Raw genomic sequence first — 19,954 nt, 5'->3', positions numbered from 1 at the left:
AAATTGCAGCAGCAAATTTTGAGAGCTAACTCATTAAGTCAAATGTAATCTGGTAGAAAGGCATGTGAACGCATTAAGGTGCGGCATGGATTTCAATTTGAACTGAAGGTCCACGTAAGATATAGCGTCGGTGCTGAAACAAGACGATCAACGTTAACAAACAAACAATAGCAACAAATATAACTGAAAAGTATTTAAATAGGCACAAGTTGGAAAACGTGTTATTTTCATAGCTATAAGGTGATGAATTCGAGGAAAAATTAGTAATAAAGGCCACTGTAATCTATTAGAATTAGGTCTAGGCTTAGTAGAACTAAGTTAAGAAGTAATACACAAATCAAGAAATATGCATTCTGTGTTAAAATCGAGTGGTTCCTAAACGAAGAAATCTAGAATATGAGACTGAGTGAAGGAGTAATATAGCCGTTTTCGTTTAGTAATCAGGAGGCTCCAAATTTAAAACATATGATGTGTTATTCTGCTTCCCCAGAGTGTCCACAGTTCCACCAGAAAACAGATTGTACACTCTCTCTAAACACACAACTGAGGTCTACTTTCTCAAAAAAAAAAAAAAAAAAAAAAAAAAAAATCCATCTTCAAGTCTACTTCCTCCGCCAACACTCTACTGAAGCAAATCTTTCGAATTGTTCATGATTTCATCCGTTGGATCTAAGACGTTGTTAACAAAGAAAAAAAAAATATTATTTCTAGATAACGAATGAGAACTGTTCTGCAGTACGCCAAATTACAAGTTGTTGGTACCATTCGCAAGAGAAAATAAAGTAAAAGACAGGGAGCAAAAATGAACAATGGCACGATTGGTTTAATTTGCAACTTCCATGGTTCAAAATATTTCTCCAGACGTGAAATGTGGCAGACTTCAGTCAAATAATCATCTTTTCTCTTCCTTTCGTCTTCTAAAAAGCACCAACTCAGCCACATTTTTCACTTTCGTTTCTTGTCCTAAACACGAGACAGAAAGTACGGAAGAAAGAGAGATTCCCACGTAGGCTAATTTCCAGATAAGATACAGAAAACTAGAAGAAAATATTATTTAATTAGAGAGACAAAGGGAATCAAGCATCGTAAGCGTTGTCTCCCTTCTCCGATGCTTCTAACTTGTTTTATTATTATTATTATTATTATTATTATTATTATTATTATTATTATTATTATTATTATTATTATTATTATTATTATTATTATTAATCGTGGAAGAGCGCTGGAGGAGAAAACCGAAACATAAGATCGTGTTATTTGTCACAACTGTTTTCTTATTATGCTATAATGAGAAGGAAAGGAAATACTTTAGTTACACAGATTAGAACAATAGGATTAATCATCTAACTACAAGAATAAAAATTCAATGCAAAATAACCAAATACCATATGACTGTATTCATTAATTAGATATTTCCCCGAACTAAACTGTCACATTAGACAGTCCCTTTGATCGCCTAATCTCCTCCGCTTTACTCAGATTTTAACTCGCAGTCACAACAGGCACCTATATGCGAGTACTTGTCTATAATCTTGGTGCAAGCCGAATTAATCAAATAGCTATTATTATGTCCGAATTGGTGTTCTTGGACCCGTAGATGTCCAATCCAATCTTTCAGTTACTGACACAACTTCGCATTGTTTTCTATTAAGAACGATATCTGTCTGACCATATCACTTTCTACATTTACACTCTTATAATGAGTATTAACGTGGTCTTCTGAAGATTAGCCCAATACAGCAAGCTATTCATAACGTCAACACAAAAAGCGAGAGTGTACGGACTCTTTGCAATGTACGGAGATGAGTGATTTAATTTTCCCCAACACTTTTCTCATGACCAAGGGATAATTAATGATACAAGTGAAGATTTGGTGTTCACTGTGATTGTAGATCTTGACACAAATTCGAAATCAACTCAGCTAGTGTTGTAGCGAAGATGAAAACATGTTTTGTATAATTAATCAGATTTTCTTTCTTCATAATGTTATAAAGCGTAAGTTTCTAACTTGCAGTTCACATGTGTACTCAATGTAGAGAGCAGCGAAGCGAGATTTCGAGAAGGCTTTTGATATTTTCCCATAAGTGTTTATTTTATTAGCTACTCCTTATGGTTTAGTTACGTGTATTTCTTAGAGATTTTTCTCTGTTAAATACTTACAAGTCTGTACCGACCTCTGCTGTAACAAAAAAAAAAAAAAAAAAAAAAAGAAAAGAAAAGAAAAGAAAAAAGAAAAAAAGAAAAGAAAAAGAAAAAAGTTTCCAGCTCAAGAACTGTAATATTACTCAACCTGCCCATGCATATATTTTCGAAATTTCAAATTCATACTCGGTAGGTAAAGAAGTTTGTATTCTAAAGGAATGTCATTATTTAGCAAGGGATCATTGCTTTCGAATATACACAGATAGAAGATGAAGTAGCATAGAAACACCATACTGGTCACCGATCTGAACATTCTTTTCTTATTTCCAACACAACATAATATATACGCTCTTTCTCTCTATTTTATATAATTAAATGTTACTTTCAAACATCGGATGGATTAATTTCATTTTCCTCAGATCGGTTCGTTTGGAGGACTACTTATATGGTGAACGACATCTTATGGAAAGTAATTCAATCTGTTTTGGATGACCTCCTCCCTCAAAGAAACAACATAAATATCCTCAAGAGGTTGAAGTATATCAGGAGGAAAATAAAAGTTCTTCTAAGCCGTCTTTAGATTGAGTGCTTGGGTTCGAAAGAGAGTTTGCTGTTCGATGCTAAGTGCGTACCACAATTCGAAATGCATAAATCATGTTGTAAAACTGTCAGTCGTAGAACAAAATAGAACATTGAACACATGCATTCCACTCTCTATGTCATAGACAAAAATAATAAAATGAGATTTTAGCTCCTACATTCCATAGTGATATAGAACCTTCCCAGTGTCTGGGGAATAATATTAGAAAAACGTGGATAGCTATAAGGGAGAAAGGGAGGCGCGAAGATGTCGCAACTAAAACGAAACCATCTTGAGCAAATGAACAGCACACTATCAAAATGAAGGTAGAAGGAGAGGAAGAATAATAATAAAAAAGCTATTGAGTTTTATGGGAATATAATTTTTCCCGAAACTGGGTCAGAATTTCTTTTCCTGTTCTTTGGTTATCTCCATGTTTTCCTATAATTCCATAAAATCTCTCTCCTAAACTTGAGTATTTTATTTCTCTGGTCAGAAGAGAAGCAATTTTAAATAGAAATTTCCCCAGTGGCTATAAGAAAGTGTTAGGGAATAAAATCTTCTTGTATAATTGACTTTTAAAGTAGGTTTGATTCTATTCGGTGGTTAGCTTATATAATGTTTTTCCATGAATTTTCAAGAAACGTAGAAAGAAAAAAAAATGTTTCAATGTAAGGCTCAGACATCAAATCCTCTTATTCTGTCTAATGTGTTGGAGCCAGAGAAGCTATATAAGCAACTTATTGTGGGAAAGAATTTCATCCTATGTTTAGTTTTAGAGGATCACATAAGATAGGCTCATAAACACGAAATAAAAAAGAAAAATAAATGGTAACAATACTTCTATAATCATCCACTTTGAAGTTATCGAGATTTACTCCCTATGTGATTCTCGTGCTATACAAGAGTTTATAATGTCTTATACAGTGCGTTCAAAAAGTCTCTCCATACTGAATTACGGCAGAAAGATGCATGGAAACAGTGGCTATAATTCGATAGGTGCTGTCTTATTGTCGCTGTTGAGTTGGAAATTAAAGTTTAGACTCGCGTCCATTCACATAATGTGGCATACACATACACATGGACAAATGTGTATATTACAATACTTATCTTACAATAACAAGTATCAACATCCACTGCGGAGAGACTTACTGAACGCCCTGTAGAATCCAGGGGCGGATCCATGGGGGGAACTATAGGGGCGATTGCCCCTCCCAGAAGAGGAAACTTTCTTATTTTATATATATAAATAAAACCCATCCCAGAGTTTGGAGCTCTTAAAAGTAGCTCTAAGTAACAGTATGACAACCCACCGCCCCCCCAGAAGTCGGTCCTGGATCCGCCCCTGGTAGAATCACCATGAAATTTCATTCTTATAGAAGCCTCACTGTTACATATCGATGACAGTTGTGCTATCGGAAGATTCTAATTGAACACTTTAATATTCCAACAACATATTCTTCGAATTTTCTTTCTTGAAATATTCGAACAAAAGCAATTGATGATTGATTACTAGCTAGATCTGCAAACAGTTCTCAAACAATCTTCATTCTTGTACAAAAAACAAAGCAGCCATGCTAAGCCCAGCCAATCATTAACTCTTAAACGCTTGATCAAAAATCTTACACGATTTGTCAGCAGGACTTTCGCTCTTTAATGTTTCTTCCTAGAAATTAAATATTTGTGACGTAATGCAAGTTTAAGTTTGCATAACACTTCTGTCCTAAGAGAAATAGCCATGTTTTGCAAATATTTGATTGACTTTCAAGAGGACGCATGCTCATTTAGGAAGTTAATGACTGAACTAATGTCAAAAGAATTCTCAGAATAATCATTCTTCGATGCAGAGCACTACAAACAAGGATGCAGTCATTTCATGTCTTGCTTAGAGTACCATTTCCCTCCCTCCCATTCCACCCCTCACACACCCAATATTTCAGACACCCCTCACACCCCTCCAGACTTTCACACACCCCTCACACACCAATGAAAAATATTTCAGAAATACATTGATTGGAAAGAAAGTGATGACCACACTATTCTCACTTCAGAGTGTAGTGTCTCACCACTACAAAAGATCCCCGGCTGATAAGGGAATCTTAGGTGACAAAGTGTGAGGAGTACTTACGAATGTCTGTTATTTAGTGTAAAGCAATACGAAGCACTGCCCTATCCATCACTCATCAGATCTGGCCCACGTCTTTCCACCTTTTCCATCGTCTAGAGGTATTCTTGTAGAGATACGTTTTCAAAACCAAGAGAGTGATTATAATTTCTTCAAAAATTTTATCAGGTCACAAATTTGTATATTGCTGGGATTCTATAGTAAACACACCTGTGCTTATTACGCCTTTTTCTTTCATTTAATTCTGGTCAGCTTCGAGCACTTTATAGCAGTATACATTTAAGGTTCAAAATTATACTTTGATCTCACAACAACTCAATATATCGTAATTTCTCAATCTTTCCAGTTTGGGACCAAAGGCACAGATTTTTGTATAACTTTCGTGGAAGGAGGGAGAGTCTTCCGTTCAATATGTGTGCTTAATTGTCATATATTCAAGAAAAGATCGAAACAAATATATCGATATTCTGGAGACTCCAGTAAATTTAAGAGGAGAACATAACATATCTTCTCAGCCCCTTAGGGTCTGTGCCCACGTCAGGGCCCATTTGAGCTTCACAGAAACCACAATAATATCGAAAATTCTTATGAGATTTTAGATACAAAACAATATTTTTCATACTGCAGGAATAAATATGGTACATTGATTTTCTCTTTGTAATCCTCCTCAATGATGGTTCAATTAAGTCTTAATTCTGGAAATACATCAAAAATCGTTTTCACTTCAATCCAAGAACATGATCTTGTTTTACATAATCATAAAGTGAAGAGTGGCATGAACTACTTGATGCTTTGTCCTAAATTTCAGAATATCCATTCCTTACATCCTTGAAAACTGTTAAACCATATGAAGCAGTTCAATTTGACACAAGAGTTTCGCAACTTGCTAGTTTAATAATTACTTACCGCCAGAGGATCGTAAACCATAGATAAAGAATCGCTACGATGCATATTAATTTGTCATTTAAATACATACGTATTGCAGATGAACTATACCCAGCGCAAAGGAATAAGTGTTTGTCTAGGAAACTAGTAAATCAAACAGATTCAAGTTCAAAACTACATACATATACCTTCCACTCGTATCAAATGATTTCACCAATACATATGTAAGCAATTAATCTGTCTTGTTGAGTATTCTTTAAAGAGTGTTGAATATACAGTATATATATAATATACAAACGATTCAGTTCAAAATCTCTTGTCGACGCAAATTCTGTCCAGGAATTTGAAGCTTAAAGTATATAAAACGATAAAAATCCCTGTTGTACTCTATGGTTGCGAAACATGATCGCTTACTCTGAGGGAAGAACACAGTCAGAAAGTATTTGAGAACAAGATCCTGAGACGAATATTCGGACCCAAGAGGAACGGGAACGGAGAATGGCGGAAACTTTATAACAAAGAACTACAAAATTTATACGGTTTACCAAACATTGTTAGGGTAACCAAATCTAGGAAGCTCAGGTGGGAGGTAATGAACCTAGGATGGAAGAAAGTAGAATCCACTTTCAAAGTCTTAACTGGAAGACCAATCGGAAATCGACCATTATGAAGACCTAGGCGCAAATGGGAGGATAATATTGAAATGGATCTCGCAGAAAAAGGAATACAAAGTAAAAACTGGATCCAGTTACCTAAGGATAGAAGTCAGTGGAGAGCTTTTGTGAACGTGGCATTGAACCTCCGGAATCCATAGACCACAGAGTGAGTTAGTTAGTTACACGCTTTCATTATATATTCTACCTAGGTACATTATAATATTATCAGTAATGTTTTGAATATCTTCGCAACTTAAAAAATTCACATATTTTTTAAAATTTTGATTCGAGTCATTAAAGTTCAAAAGTGTAAACTCCTTTGTGTGACACCCTGTATATACAGGATGGACAATTTATCTGGAACATCCGAGATAACAGAGAAACCAGAAGAGGGAGAAAAGCGAAACTTTGTATGAAGCAACTATAAGGAGGGGGGCATCGTTTTACGTATTAAGCAATACCACTCGGTGAACAGTATGTCCATCCCAGTATAAAATTATATTTTTCAAATAGCACTACGTCAGATTATTAGATATTTGAATTTAGCATGTTAAACGAAAAAGACACATTTATTATTCAGTGTTGCAAACTAAGGATGTTATAATATCACAAACCTCCAAAGTTTGGAAGTCTCTATCACACGTACAGCACAAGAGAGATAGACAAGATAATGCACATCAGAAGTACCTTAAGGTTGGATACTGTGGTCATGGTATGGCTTGTTTTGAATGAATAGAAACGAAGTTGTAAGGGCTTGAAAATTTGAGTTTATTCAAAAGCCTTTATTTCGAAAAAGTGTTTAGCTAAGTATCATCTCTAGTTATTGTGTTGTTTGCAATTGACAAACAAATCATTTTTCCGTTTAGTGCACTTCGATATCTCAAACCGTTCCGGAGATATGATAGACATTGCAGAAGTTTGCAACACTGCTTAAATCATGTAATTGCGAGGACGTGTTGTAATTACACCTACTAAAAGTTATTCCTGCAAGCTATAAAAGAGAAGGAAAACGACAATCAGTTTAAATATAGCCCACAAATACGTATTTTCGGCAGTGTTGCGAACTTTATCAATGTTTATCATATCTCCGGAAAAGTTTAAGATATCTAAGTGCTGTAACCGGCAAAATGAGTTGTTTGCCAATTGCAAACCGCACAAGTAATTAGATATGATACTTACCTAAGCATGTTTTCGAAATAATGCCTTTTCAAAAAATTCAAATTTTCAAGCCTCTGTAACTTAGTTCCTGTTCATTCAAAATAAGTCATACCATCACCATAGTATCCAACGCTAAGATACTTCCGATGTTCAATGTCTTGACGCTAAGATACTTCCGATGTTCAATGTCTTGTCTATCTCCATTGTGCTGTATGTGTAATAGAGGCTTCCAAACTTTTGATGTTTGTGATGTTATAACCTCCTTAGTTTGCAACACTGAATAATAAACGTTATATTTTAAGTTTTCGTTTAACATTTTAATTTGAAATATGTAATAACCTGACGTAGTGCTATTTGAAAAAATATTTATACTGGGATGGTAACACTGTTCATCCGTTGATTTTGCTTAATACAAGAAACGATGTCCACCTCCTTATAGTTGCTTCATGCAAAGTTTCGCATTTCTCCCTCTTCTGGTTTCTCCGTTATCACGGATGTTCCAGATAAATTGTCCACCATGTATATATAATCGACAAATGACAAAATAGCTAGAAAGGCTAAATTTATATACAATATGCAAAGGACAATTTTACTAGCAATTGTCATTTGGCAATAGCAAAAATTAATTTGGCAACACTGATTTATTCAACAAAGATGCTCATGCTGAAGCTTTTGCAATGGAATCCAAACTGCAGAATCACCAAACTTATGAAATTAAGTTACGACTTACATTATTGTCATTAGCATGTAAATCTTAAACTTCCCAGTTCTGCAATGTCTGAAATGAACCTCTTATCGTATAATTCGAAAGATCGGGTTGTCGTTTGGAACTAAAGCTGTGGAAAAATAAGTCGTGCAAGTAGTGGAAAAATAAGTCATGCAATTAGTAAGATTTTAACATGAATATGGTTGATTTTATGTAACGAGTATTTGATGGCAAAAGAATGGCAAAAAATCAACATGAAAAATGCAAGTTCTTGAGGTTCAAAACATTTGACAATTCAAAAACCATATGTAAACAACTTCATTCTTTTCAGAAATTTTGTGACTCGTCGAAACAATCGCGTCAATGTAAGACCGCCACTGGTAAAAATTAGGTAGAAGAAACTGTCATTTCTCAATTTGAGTTTTTTGTTTATTTTTCCCCTTTGGCATGCTGAATATTACTATTTCAATAAAATAAAAAAAAAATCAAGTGTTATCTATATTAAGGAATAACAATTGCAATTTAGACATTTCTAACATTGAAACTTTACTTTCTTTAAAAGTAATTATTTTTTCATTCATTATTACAATATTATATTCACGTACAGGCCATCTTTTCTGTTAAGCAACAATTACTTTTCCATTCTAACTACGTTTTGAAAACGTCACTATTTCGTTATTCTTGAGATATCGCATCACAGAAAGACTGGAAATATAGTTTGAAAAATAACAACAGTAAATGATATTCGAATGAAACTATTTTTAATATTTTATAGACGTAAATAGAAATGTTATCATGCATGTTGAAAATTTTGTTCGCGTTCGAGCATACCACCTTTATATTGACGCAAGCAACGAGAAAATTGGGCCAGTATATGCATTAAAAAATACCAAATATGGAGTCTAAAAAATTTTAGCCAATACGCTGAGCATTTGCAGACATTTCAACATGTATCTATCTAGGTACATTTAGAGTATTACTTAAGAAAGCTTACAATTGTTTTGATATAAGTAAGAAGATTGTGGTGTCTTCTAATTTAAATTTAGAACTTACTAAGCTGGTATTTAGACATGATCAATGTTGGATGTTAGCTAATTAAATAATCTTAAATTACGTGCAGTAGGCTAACTGATACTGATTTTTGACAGTTGTTTCAAGATTTCACGTGAAGTTTGGAGGTCAAATTTTATTTCCACCTTTCTGCATAGGAGCTGTGGAGACTACACAATTATCTAAATTTTCTGCCTCTTTCTATTATTATTATTATTATTATTATTATTATTATTATTATTATTATTATTATTATTATTATTATTATTATTATTATTATTATTAATAATAATAATAATATTATTATTACTATTATTATTATTATTATTATTATTATTATTACAGAAATCGTTTCGTTGTTCATTTATTAAGACACTAAATGCAAAGGTTGGTTTTCATAGGTTTCTGGAAATTTTCATACTTTATTTAGTAAAATGGAATATCTTTTGTATGTTACCTTGATTCTCTTAATGGACTATTCTTCTGCAGTGTACCGTATATAGATAAAATCCAGGATGTATAAAGACATGTTTTCGCCATATTCACTGGTTAAATAGAAGCTACTGATAAGCGCTGTGATGTACTAAGGAAACCTGTTTTTGGAAGTCTGAGATTAGTTCATTCAAGACTTCGTTACGGTCCATGGAGTCGATTCATGATATCTTAAACGCAACATCTTTATAAGAAGTTATCTGAGTACTTGCTTCCTTTAGTAACGAAGCTTTGCTTTTAGTGGATTTTAAATAGACCCATAAAGGGTGTATAGGCCTTTCGAAATATGTTAATATAGTAAAATATTGTAAATAGATCTTTTTTGAGAATTCACTACTATATAGTATAAATAAGATGAATTACCTCAGTTAATAAGTTATTTATTACGGGATCATAAGAGCATTCTGACCTTCTATAGTGTCAACAAAGTAGATCCTTATATTTTAACTTCACTATGACATGAAGATGAACTAATATAAGATAGATATCTCTCTATCATGCATAAATAGTAAATGTCCATGTTTGAACATACAAAATATTATATATTAAGTATATAAAAACATCCATATTACTAAATGTTAATGAAATGTTGGTAGTATTACCATGGTCTGATAATACGAGTATTTGTTCTTTTTTAAATTTGAAAGGCTCCTTCCACAGCAATATGTTCTTTTGTTAACGATGTCTCTTGCTAACGGAGCGGCAACTTGTAAAAGACAGAAGGGAGCAAGTAATATGGCGTGAAATATGAAAGGGAAATTTGAAACAAGTTAACCGTCATAATTAATCCTGATTTAGTAATTCATGTCACATTCTCCTTTTTCCTTCTTTCCTTTCTCATTGTTCAATCGTCTTTAACTTGTATTCTTCTTCTCCGGCTCCCTTAATGTTTTCATCAGAAATTATTTAATGACCCTTAAAGAGATTAACTAAGGAAAGCGCTATTCCTTTTCTTTTGCGTAGCTATATCCAACTTGGTTCAATTCAACTTGCGATTGATTATTTTTCTAAATTTTACTTATTTGTCTCTAACTGGTAAGTACGGGCCACCACACTAAACCTTCTAGCTCCAATTTCTTAAACTAAACCAGTTTGTGAAATACTAACACAATCATAAGACGGTTTACAAGAATTTCGTCCGAAGAAAACTTATCCCCAACCGTAAACAAGTTCTTGTGGAACTTTTTATTGCGAAATGACTTATGTCATATATTAGCGTTATTAATGTAATATTTGTTAATGAAATATCAAAAACATCCTATAAATAATATTTAAGAAAATTGTAAAAAGAAAACTTAGAATCAAGTGTAAACTACCTGTTAGGGATATTTTCATAAAAAAGTCATTAATGCAACATTATATGGTTATTAATCAAATGTTTGTTTATGAAATATGAAGAAAGTAGTCTGTAAATTTTGAGAAAATCTTTCAAAGAACACTCACACTCAAGAGGAAAATCCTCCCTTGCGGATTTGTCCCGAAGAAATGACATATACCACAGTATATATGATTTTGAATGAAATGTTGATGTATGAAATATAAAAAGAATCGTGGGAGCGATTTTGGAGAAATTGCTTTATATTTATTTATTTATTTTTTAATTTTCTGTTATACCTGTAAAAATTGTTTATGGTGAGTGCTGCTTTGTACACTTTAGCCGAAAACTTCTCTTATAACGTTAGGCTTACAAGTTAGGCCTAACGACATATTAATTTTTCCACATATATAATTCCACTAAACCAATCACTGCAAAAATGTAAATATGAATGTTCACTTTAATATAATCTGTAATTCAAATGAAAAGCTGATCTAAACAAAAACATATTTATAAAATATATAACCATGAACAAACACTCAATACATCATAACAAAACTATATAATTTGAATCTAAACAATCCACATAATACAGTCTCATTTTTATCTTTTATAAAACATTTTCACTTCGACATGTATGTACTTATTGCAGCACTTATTTCCCAACATCTTCCCCGGGTTTCCGCAAACATTTTAACTCCTAACATTTTCACACTAATAAACTATCCTCATTTTTGGAAATTGGGCGAAAATTCGAAAAAGGAAAACTAGTGAATTTTTACAAAATAAATTTAAAATTTGGTGACAATAAGTTGAATGGTGGGACCTCTAGAAGAATGTATACACTTTGAGGCAAAAGGATGGGCGGGCATTTAAAAATCAGTATCTAAAGATATGAAACACGTAAATTCATTGAAATCTCGAATTCTTTTTGCGATCAAAATACTTTTTCCTTTCCTATCTTCACTCCAAAGTAAGAAAAAGACATTTAAAAAACGTATTTCCTACAATAAATGAAATGAGGTGAAATTAAAATTTCTGTCTCATGTTTATTCCGTATTGGCTAAAGGAAACTGTTGGTTAACGAAGGTGATTTATTATGAAATAATTTGTGGAATGGAATGTGGGAGGGAACGGGATCTAAAAGCAAAGTCCATGAACACACACACGAGCTATGTTATGCATCACAAACTCACATAGCCGGACCACTGACGTTTCATACCATTTCCTTTCCTTAGGATACAAATTTATAAACGTGTGAAATGATGAAGATACAATTTCAGGTTGTTCTAAGTGCTATATTCAAGAATGCATTTTAAACAGTTGAAGCGCCTTCTCGCTTCTACCATTTTATGAGTACAAAATTAGAAGAAAAAGGAAGTTCTAATTATGTTCGAAAATTCACTATCAGCCGTTTTAGTGTGATGATAAGAAAACAGACTATACCAATTTTAATATTAGTAGTAAATTTACTAAGATAAATCATGATAGTTGCATTGGATTGACCCACTTCATAATACAACCTATTTGCGATGCTAAACCGTCGCAACCTCCTCCCCTTATGTGGGGGTCACCCGTAAGTAATTGGTTTGGTATTCTGCTTACTAGACAACTCTTATTCGCTCATAATCACTATGCACTTTAAACGATAAGATTTATTTTTTTAATGCAAGTTAGAATACAAACAAACGTAAGCCTGTGACATTTTTAACGATTCCATATACAATGTAGAGATCCAAATTTGGTAACTCTCGGTCCACTCGTCAGGTCTCCAGGCCGTACACAGACGGACAGACAGACACACAGACAAACAAACTCTTTATTTTATTTATATTAGATTATTCACACTCACTCCCAGACATACATAGACATATGTCAAACGATTATCCAAACATTTTCTTTCGGAATAAGCTGGAGGTAGTAGCGTTACTTGGAGACGAGGAATCCTTATAATTTGTCTCGTATCGTAAAATTTTCTCGAATTCCCGTTCATCTCAAAATTATCTCGTTTCTTTTTGTTTATTTGTGTACAAAATTTATCCGGTCGAAAAGGTATTACATCATTTTTTTACTACCAGCCATCCTACACGAGGTTTTGCTTCCTTTACACTAGGCAAATGCGGGGATGGTACTTAACATACAGGTCCCAGACAGCTTCTTTCCTTTCCAACTTCCCTGGATAGTACGCTAGCCGAAGGATGTGTTCTCTCACACGTGGCGAGCTTAAGGCTGTAGATGCCGACAATGCCGAGAATATTATTTATTGAATTATAATTAATTAAATAAATAACACACTTTTAATATGAAAACCTTCTCTTGTTGATATTTTCTGACCCCTTAGTACAGGCTAGTATTTTATGAATGTTCGCTATGTATTGCACCGTAGTTTTCAAAAAAATTATATATATGTCAGGAAAAACAGAGAAAATAAATCAAGAATTAACGATGAATACTATGCAAACATACAATTTTAAAGGAAACAAAATATTAACGTAAAACGTAGGCCTGATTCTTAAATTAATAATTTAAAGGTTGTGTTACTCTTCATCCATAAATGATTACACAAATGTGAAAATGAAAGAGTCAAAGCTTACAGCTTTTAGTTTCTTATTGGTAGATGATTGCTTTTCCTTGGAAGTAGACAACTCGAATAGATTTTTTTTAAAACAATCATTTTATTATAGTTCTTTTCCTTTTCTTCGTTTTTTTTTTTTTTTTTTTTTTTTTTTGAAACTAGACTACATAATCGTGAGCTCAATAGTTCTAAATCTACTTTGTACTTTATTAGTATCTTATTCATATGTTCGTGGGTAGAAAAACATTTTCAACCTTTAAAGGTAACCAAGAAGGTTATGCCGCTTTTTGATTAGGTCTGTGTTCAATTGGTCCTCACACCGTGATTTAAGAGCGAATGAACATAAGATGAAGGCTAATTGTTGGTGTGGGTATATCCAAGATACTACCTGGTTGTGACACTTCAGTTATACCGTCAACTTGCAAAAGGACAGAGTGAACCTTGGACCTCCAAAGAGCGTCGTGAGAGCGCGAGTGCTGTACGTATTCAAACTGGAATCAAACACCGCTGCAGCAGGGCGAAAGATATGCCAGGTCTTTGGTGAAGGTTTCGTGACTTCGCTAACAGTGCAGCGGTGGTTTAACAAGTTTAAGGACGGTGACGAAACCCTCGAAAACGTACCACGTGCCGGAAGACCAACACTTTATAAAATGAAGCAATTGAGGCAAACAGTGATCAGACATGTGAGGAACTGGGACTACAATTCGGCAGCACCTCCATCAACTTGAGAAGCACTACAAGTTGGGTCGATGGGTCCCACATGATTTGACTCCTGGCCAGAAGGCACGCGAGCAGACACCTGTGTTTTTTACTGTCTCCTCTGAGGAAAAGTCATTTCTAGACAGAGTATTGACATGTGATAGGAAGTGGGTCCTGTACGAAACTCCACGTCACCGTCATCATTGGCTATCATCCCATGAATCGGTTCCAAAACAGCCGAAACCAGCACTGCACCAGAAGAAGGTCCTCCTGTGTATTTGGTGGACTGATAGCGATATCGTGCATCGTTAACTGCTACCAGCTTGTCAGAGCATCTATGCAACTGTTTACTGTCAGCAGTTGAGCTGTGTTCAAGAAAAATTGAAAACCCTGGAGTCAGCAATTCTGAATCGCAAATAAGTCCTCCTGTTACAGGACAACGCTGAGCCCCGCGTGGCTAGGATCACCCGGTACACCATTGTACGCTTTGGATGGGAAACACTATTGCATTCGCCATACTACCCGGACGTTGCACCGTCCGATTGTCACTTGGATAATAATAACCTTAGAGGACGCCACTTCAAATCCCTAGTAGAGGTGGAAAATGCACTTGATACCTTCTTCGCTTCACGGCCCACCAAGTTTTACCGCGATGGAATCCATGGCCTTCCAGAACGTTGGCAAAAGGTCGTCAATGCTGATGGGGACTATTTTTGATCTTCCAGATATGTGTACGTCTTAACATATCGATGTTCGAAGGTGGTGGGTGAAAAAGCGACAGATCGTTTTTGGTTACTTCTATATATTAGGGCATCTTTTTGTTCTTTTTATTGCTTTTATAGCAGTGGGCTTTTTATATCTTTATATCGTTCTTTTCTCTTTCCTTGAACTCCTTGCTCTTTCTATAACCAACGTCAATCTTCATTCCATCTAGTCTGAGGGGGATTAGGGAGGTTGTTAAAGGAACGGGTGTAGGAGCCGTTAAGAATAGTCTGGAACAATCTCTAGTCGAACACTTCGGCGTTACTATAAAGGGAATGGAACGTAAACAGACTTGCAACAAGAGAACAGCTTCTTTCTCATATATATAGGCCATGGTTAGAATGAAAGGGAATTACTTACTTATTGATCGATGTATGATTCATTGAAGAAAGACAGAAACACTACCTTCTTTTGAAATGCTGAGTTACTTCTATTAGCAGAAAGTATAGCCCTGGTTTATTAAAAGTTCTAATCAAATGTTAAATCATCTTTCACTGTCTGTTTCACACACGCAAACAAACAAATGCAAATAAATTCAACCAATAGAAATAGAAACATGTATTATAGAAGGAATAGAATGTAAAAATATATATCTATAATGGAGATTCTATTAAACTTTCGGAATTCTTCCACATATGAAAAAGCAATTTATGCACGAGAATAATACTATAAGGTGTCAGTAAATTACAAGGAACATATGACAATGTTGTTGTTGTATTATTGTCGTTAAAACTGAAATGAAATTTTTATTTTTATTTCCCATGGATATACCTTTTAGGCTGGAGACGGATGATTAATGAAAGTGAATGATTGTGAAATTATTATTATTATTATTATTATTATTATTATTATTATTATTATTATTATTATTATTATTATTATTATTATTATTATTATTATTATTATTTTGTTCTGTCCTACCGTGTATCACGTGCATCAAAAGAATACGTACTAGCCACTAGATATGCGAGGATAACTGTCGTTAAAACAACACCGTGTGACTAATGAAGATGACACGATTATTGTTATTAGTAATCCTTCTTCACATGTGATATCAATTATTATAATTTTAAAATCATGTTACTCCGTATGTACACCCATGTCCAAAATGATTGTCGCATATCTATAACTGTCTTCTTGAAAGAATATAATTTGATAATGATTTTGCAAGGTGCTTTTAATACTGATACTAACTGTATAATCGGGAAATGTATATTTCTAGTAAATTTCATAGAAAAAAAAATTATAAATACGAAATTTACAATGAGTAAATCAAAATGTTTTTAAATGGACAAGAAAGATTTGTTTTCGTTATATTGTTATAATTTATTGCTCTTTTGACATGAAATTTGCCACATACATGTCTTTGCCGATTATACACACACTAACATTATGACAAATATCGGGCGAACAACAACAACATATTTATAGACATGCGACAATAATTTTGGACATGAGTGTACGTGTATTCTAATTTTTGCAACATTTTCACTCACTGCATAATTATCCTTTAATTTAAAATAATATTGTATGCAATTAAGCAAGTTTGTCTCATCATTACAGCAACCTGATAGCCCTACTAGTTTATGACATATCATCATATCTGAGGAAAAAAAAAATAACATATGATCATTGGTAAATTTCCTCACTCTAATTCAAGAGAAACGGTTTCGATTACTGACAAAGAAAAGTTTTCTGAAGAAAAGTATCTGAGAAAAGAAAACACTTCTAATTTGCAACTAATTATGAAACTAGAAAGTTTGCGTAGGTCCGGATCAGCAGAGTAAGTCGATGTTGACGCATATGTAATCCAACAAATATACTCAAAAAAATTGTGCATATTCCATCGATGTAATTAAGACACTCTCTAGTTTGAGTGAAGATCATAGGAAAGTAGATTTAGATTGTATTTGATTTTTTGTCTCATATTTTTGAACTAAGCAGTGGCGGAGGTATAGGTAGGTTTACCCACAGTCGGAAACTTAGATCCAAACTCAATAGGAATCATGTTGCTACAAATTAAAATATTGAAAGCTGTTCTCATTTTGTGTTATAAAAATTAAAAGAATACTTTTTGTACGCTCGGAGGCATCTCAAAAATACAATCCTTTGAATTTAACCCCAAAACATCGTTTACTGTAAAGAGTCTAGAATATAACATTTGTAATATTGTGTGTCTTTCTGGTGAACAAACACCATGTGTATGGGTTCTCCCGTTTCCTTCTTTTCATTCTAGTATTTCAATCATTATCATCTCCGTCTCCGTTAATTAAACTAAACTAGCACGTTAAACTAAACTAAATAAATAAAATTTATAAAAAAAACAGAAACATGGTATATTGTGATTTTTGTACGTATATAGGTCTATATTGTTGAAAAGTAAAGATGGTTTCATATTTTGCACTCGAAGAAAGAGAAAACTGATTACATGTACTGGAACCCGATTACTATTTGTGTTCTTTTGAAACCATTTTTTAACTTTTCGATAAAGTTAAACACAAATTGCTCCTTCAAAATTTTTGTGCTCCTCAAATAATCCTACCTACCCTACTAAGGCTAAGGTACACGGCGTGAACATAATACACAAACCAGATGCGACGGATTTCCAAGATTCTACGCCTGTAACAAGAAGACGAATAGGCTAGAGGTAATCGCAAGATGTATCAAGTCATGATCACACCATGTCCACCATAGTTTTCTTGAAGACGTGAGACTTTTAGAAATATTTCAGGTTACAGCTTAGCTCTTCATTTACCAAACGAGAGGTTAGGACTCGTTTCTTGAAAAGTAAGTATATACTAAGAGCGAAAGCATACATGCTTGTCATTGTACGGTCAAAATTATATAAATTGAATAGATCGAGCATCTCTCGAGATCCACTCAATCCCGAGACGTTTTTCTTCTCTTCCTTCCATTTTACTTTAAAAATAGAAACAAGAAAGAAAAAAGGAACAACTAGCTAATTCGAGAAGAAATTGAAAGAAATTTGAGGGGTTGAATTAGGGAGGAAACAAAAAAGAGTAATGCATTAAACACTAATTCGTAAGCAAGTTTTTTTAAGACCACCCCTTGAGTACGAAATAGAAAAAGACAGGGAAAAGATGTTCTTCTCTTAACATTTGAGATTGGTACCCTCTGAAAATGACTGTTTTTTTATTTTCTCAATTTTATGTATTTATTTCTTTAATTAATTTGCATCTATTTTTGACAATAAATTATGGGATAAGCTTTTACAGTTACATTTGTGTTTTCATGATGAATCTGACATTTTTTCTTCTTTTAGTTTCTTTTCTTGTTAATAATAATAATAGATGAGAAGAATCAATCAACTTAATGACATCGTTTTGTGCTTGAGATACGTCAAACTAATTTTCTTTTAATTCTAATAGTAAATTAAGATAAGCTCTTCCCAATAGACGCTTAACTTATAACTACTATTATTGCTGCTGCTGTTGCTATTACTACTACTACTATTATTGCTATTATTATTATTATTATTATTATTATTATTATTATTATTATTATTATTATTGTATCTAATAGTAAAAATAATTTATGTACTTACCGGAAAAATGTCACTTATTCTAATCAGAGAATGCGGTTGTTGCTCATTTCCAATAAAAACTTAAAAACCACTAAATATCAGAAGATACAGAGATAACATTATCATACGCTTCACACACACTGTGATAGGTGGCCAGAAACTTTCTTCTGTAACTTGACAATTTCATTAAATATTAATATATGAATGTCGCACAAGATAACACACGCGCCATCAAAACACAGAACTCAGAAAGAGTTTTCACGGACTAGGTACAGAATACATGGAAGCAGCTGTCACTTGTGCTTCTTCTCTTGATATCAAGCAGCGTGTCTGTCTGCCATGAGAAGTTTTTAAAACTGTTGCTCTCTAGATAATGAGTCCAGTGTGTACGTATCCCTTCACTCACAAACTCGTTTACACGGTAAATACATAATCCAAATTACACATTACCGTATACATTTAAACATTATTTTCTTTCTTTCTTTTTCTCGACTTTAGAAGAAGCTTAAATTCAAAATAAGATTCACATACTCTTAATGACGTGGGCACAAACTTAGTAAAATGCTAATAAAACCGGGTTTCGTGAACATTTTGTTTTTACCAAAGGATCTGGTTTCGCTCTGGCGTCAGCGATGCTAGCGCCACTCGGCCTCTTTGCTACCGAAGTTCGCTGCCGACTGATCGTCTGCTGGTCGCCGGATCATTTATTGGAGGATGGGAAGCTCCTCCATCAACGCTCGTGGAGCCACCGGTCGGAGAGAATACGAAAGGCGATTTGAGAGAAAAAGAAAGTAAACAAAAACAAATGAGAAGTACATGATGCACCGTTATAAATATTATCTGTGTCATGAATATGAAACTAACAAAATCTTTCTTCTTTCTATTTTCACCATAGGCACGAAGACTAGAAAATGTTAATCGTATTTTAATGACTGCTAATGCTAAACGTATTTATTTTTAACAGGTTTTCTGTCACACCAAATTGAGGGCTGGTATAAGGACCATAGAAAAGATGCAACCACATCGGTCGCCCAGGCGAAACCAACGACGAATAAGATTTGGCGCCGGCCCACTCACATCTTTACACTTAAAAGAAATATTTTATTAAATATTTTCTTTTCACAGTTTTTTATAAATCTAACAAGTAAGCAATTTAGGCCTACAATATGCGTGATAACCATCATTCCTTTAATAACCTCACTTAAACGACAATACGCAATACACTATTTATTTATTTATTTATATATTTAATATACAACACAACA

The 19,954-nt window shown here is 33.7% G+C and overlaps 1 protein-coding gene across 1 annotated transcript in view; it reads right to left on the bottom strand.

Annotated features, from left to right (window-relative positions):
* The window catches only part of LOC145672098 (ly6/PLAUR domain-containing protein 6B-like), an 86,252-nt gene extending 66,876 nt beyond the window's left edge, over positions 1–19,376 (bottom strand). Inside the window, exon 1 of the mRNA XM_081741366.1 lies at positions 18,711–19,376. The gene's annotated coding sequence lies outside the window, so the exon portion shown is untranslated. The remainder of the gene's footprint in view (positions 1–18,710) is intronic.
* Positions 19,377–19,954: the final 578 nt, after the last annotated feature.

The sequence above is a fragment of the Thermobia domestica genome, chromosome 15 (genome assembly GCF_964235325.1).
Source record: "Thermobia domestica chromosome 15, izTheDome1.hap1.1, whole genome shotgun sequence".
In the NCBI taxonomy this organism is placed as follows: Eukaryota; Metazoa; Arthropoda; class Insecta; order Zygentoma; family Lepismatidae; genus Thermobia; species Thermobia domestica.
Note: the sequence above shows the minus strand (reverse complement) of the source record. Positions and strands in the feature narration are given on the sequence as shown.